Here is a 4,050-nt window from a genome sequence, read left to right on the forward strand (position 1 = left end):
TGGTTTTTAATTTTATTTTCTTTTTAGATTCCGCATAAAAGTGAGAGCATACAGTATTTGTCTTTCTCTTTCTGACTTATGTGAGGGAAAATGCCCTCAAATTTCATCCCATGTTGTTGCAAATGATAGGATTTTTCTTTTTTATCACTGAATGATAAATATTCCATTGTGTGTATAGGTATCTACCTATATCTACGTATGTATATAGATATATGTCACTTTTCTTTGTCCATCCATTAGTGGATGTTAAGTTGCTTCCATGTCTTGGTTATTGTAAATAATGCTGCTATGAAAATGGAGGTATAGATGTCTTTTCAACATAGTATTTTGGTTTCCTTCATATATATTCCCAGAAGTGAAATTGCTGTATCATACTATAGTTTTATTTTTAATTATTTGAGAAACTTCATATATTTTCTATAGTGGTTGTATCCATTTACAATGCCAACAACAGTGCACAAGGGTTCCCTTTTCTCCACATCCTGGCCAGTACTAGCTGGCTGTTGATTTATTGATGATAACCATTCTGATAATTGTGAGGTGACATCTCAGTCTGGTTTTGATTTGTTTCCCTAGTGATTAGTGATATTAAGCACCTTTTAATGTACCTGTTGGGCATCTGTATATTTTCTTTAGAAAATGTCCAATCAGGTCCTTTGCCCATGTTTTAATTTTAAAAATTTGTTGTTGAATTATATGTTATTTATGTATTTTTATATTAATCCCTTATCAGATATATGATTTGCAAATATATTTTCCCATTTTGTAGGCTATCTTTTCATTTTGTTGATACTTTATTTTGCTGCAAAGAAGCTTCTTAGTTTTTTTAGTTTTATGTAGTCCCACTTGCTTATTTTATATTTTATTTTGTTGCTTGTGCTTTAGGTGCCATATCTAAAATTCATTGCTAAAATCCATGTCAGGAGCTTTATTCCCATGTTTTCTTCTAGGAATTTCTTGATTTCAGGTCCCACAGTCTTTAATGAACTTGAGTTAATTTTTGTGAAGGTATAAATAAGGATCTAGTTTTATTCTTTTCCATGTAAATATACAATTTTCTCACTTATTGAAGAAACTCTTTTCTCCATTGATTATTCTTGACACCCTTGACAAATATTAGCTGAACTTATGGTTTTATTTCTGGACTCTTGATTCTGTTCCATTGATCTATGTTTCTATTTTTATCCCAAATACCATAGTGTTTTGATTAAAGTTTTATGTTTCCTGCTTTCTTCTTCTTTCTCATGATTGCTTTCACTATTTGGAGTCTTTTGTGGATCCAAACAATACTATACATTTTAGGGTTGTCTTCCTATTTCTCTAGAAAATGCCATTGGAAATCTTGATGGGAAATGCATTGACTCTCTAGTTGGCTTTGGGAGATATGGACATTTAAACAATATTAATTCTTCCAATCCGATTCCAAACACGATACATTTACATTTATTTTGTGTCTACTATTTCTTTCAGTAATGTCTTATAGTTTTCAATATAGAGATCTTTCACCTCCTTGGTTAAATGTATTCTTAAGTACGATGTTACTTTATACGCTATTGTAAATGCGGTATTGCTGGTGAGATCTAACAGTTTTTTGGTGGCGTTGGGATGGGAAGGCCAGCTCCAAGCGGGCTCCCTGTGTTTTCAATCAGCTTTTCTGTTTGGGAGGGGCTGAGAGCTATTCTCAGCTGCAGGCCATAAGATTTAGCTCCCTTGCACGGAGAGACAGTACAGCCAGGTCCGAGCAGCCTCCCCGAGGTGCTCCCCCGCAGGCTTTCTGGTCAACAGGGGCCAATAGGTAATTAACCTCAGTGGTGGGCGTGGCCATGACTCAGCAACCTTAGAGGCAGAGCAGAGAGGCAGACCAGGCTCCAAGGCTGGGAAAGCTCTTTGTTCCAGAACCCAAATCAGGCCGACCTTCACCTTGCTGCCTTCCCTGGTTGGACCATGCCACCGTCTTGGCTCTGCAGGTGAGCAGAAGCGTGGATCGGGGCATCTACTTGGGCACTGCAGGTCGGAACTTGGTCTGCCAAGATTCAGGGGCCGGTTGTTGCAACCTCCTTGCCTCTTCTCTGTCACATGGGATTCCCAGGAGTGAAGTGCTCCTGATTGCCATGTAATCCCCATAGGGCAAGACTAGAATTGGGGCTCCCTAGAAGTGACCCACCACACTGGGGGAGATGGACGTCCACCCCAGGTTCTCTTTTCCTGCTGGAGGAACTGTAGGCTCAGAGAAGACCCCTCAGTATGGGGGAGGGGCAGTACCAGCTGTGTGCTGCTCCTTTTGCCCTTGAATGCAGTCTGTGACTCTGTGGCTCATGGGTGTGCTTCTGCCTCAACCCCCTGTTCTAGGATTCTCTCAGGGGTGTCTTGTCCATGAATGGTTGTTAGTTTTGTTTTCGTTGTTGTGAGAGGGAATGAAGTGAGGCATGATCCATGTTGGCTTCTTGGTGGTGCCACACCCCTCCTTAAAACGTTTTAATTTTCTCCTTGCTATAGTTACTATTTTTTAAAATAAGTACATAATTATATAGTTATATTATGCATTTTGGAATTTTTAATAGGATAAGAATGTGTGTGAGAGTTTATATCTCTTGTTTAATAAACTACTAATGGGCTGCTAATGAGCTATTCATTAATGCCATAGCTATCAGACTTCGTGTTCTTATTCCTTGACTTGCATGTCAATACTGTATTAAAAAAAACACACAAAATTCAGTGGAGTAAATTTGACGACCTAATTGGCTTTATTAAGCAATTCATGAACCGGAATCTGCACCATCCCATCTAGTAACGAAAAGGGCATTCCCAGGGGATTTACAGAGTGAAATGTTTATATGAGAAGGGTTTAGCAGCTGAATTATTAGTCAAAGAAAAATGTTAATTTCTAGTCGTGGACTTCTTTCTGGGGGATGGATAGGGCCCATGTGACTGATTGCCTCATTGGTGTTGCCTAGAAAATTTCAGTTGATTAAGATTGTATTTCTGGGACAGGTTGAAACTGCAGTTAGATCAGGTCGTAAATCTAGGTTTGGTCTGATGAGCTTTCAGCACAAGTGATGTCTTTTGGGGTCTGTGGTTTTCTCTTTAACAACTTTATAAGCCTTTCAAATATTCTTTAGGATCTTGTCTCTTGTTATTATGCCCCCCACATTTCCTTTAAGAAGGAAAAATTAGAATAAAAATAGTGTCGACTAGCCATTACAGACCTATCCATGTGGTAAAATGCCCTTTTCGTGTCGTGAAGAATCAGAGATTCTTAGAATTATGAGAAGCTTTAGAGCTCAACCTTGTAGACACTAAGTAAAGTTTTTTTGTATGAATGACTCTAGTACCACGATTGCATCTTATAAGTAATGTGTGTCTCAGAAATATGAATGGCATTGCTAAGGCAACCTGGTATTGTATTAAAAAATGTAGTTCTTGTCCGCCCGATGTGGTTCAATGGTGAGTGTCGACTCAGGCACCAAGAGTTCGCTGGTTCCATTCCCAGTCAAGGCACATGCCTGGGTTTTGGGCTTGATCCCCAGTAGGGGATATGCAGGAGGCAGCTGATGGATGTTTCTCATCCATGTTTCTATCTCTCCCTTGTCTGTTTGCCTTCCTCTCTATAAAAATCAATAAAAACATTTTTTTAAATGTAGCTCTTTACTATAATACTATGCCATCCAGATTTGAATTAATAGCTAGTAACAAGAGTATTAGATATAATAATTTAAAGGATGAACTTTGGAACCAAATTATATATATATAATTTCGTGGCCCGGTGCACAAAATTAATGTACATTAAAAGGGAATTAATTAGAGGAAATAGTTTAATATTGCTATTTGCCCTTTCTCTATAATAGAAGTGTCAGAGATGAAAGAAAATTAGTAAAATGTGTATGAAAATCTCCCTCCTGTCAGAGTCTGGGGCATGCTGTGGGACCCAGAGTCAAGTCCCTACCCACCCACGTGCCTCGAAATCACGTGAGACCCAGACCCGCTTGGCCCCACCCCTGTCAAGCCCTGCAGGGCGGTGGGCACAGCCTCAGGTCCCCTGTCAAGCCCTGC

This window comes from Myotis davidii, unplaced genomic scaffold, assembly GCF_000327345.1.
Source record: "Myotis davidii unplaced genomic scaffold, ASM32734v1 scaffold187, whole genome shotgun sequence".
Lineage (NCBI taxonomy): Eukaryota > Metazoa > Chordata > Mammalia > Chiroptera > Vespertilionidae > Myotis > Myotis davidii.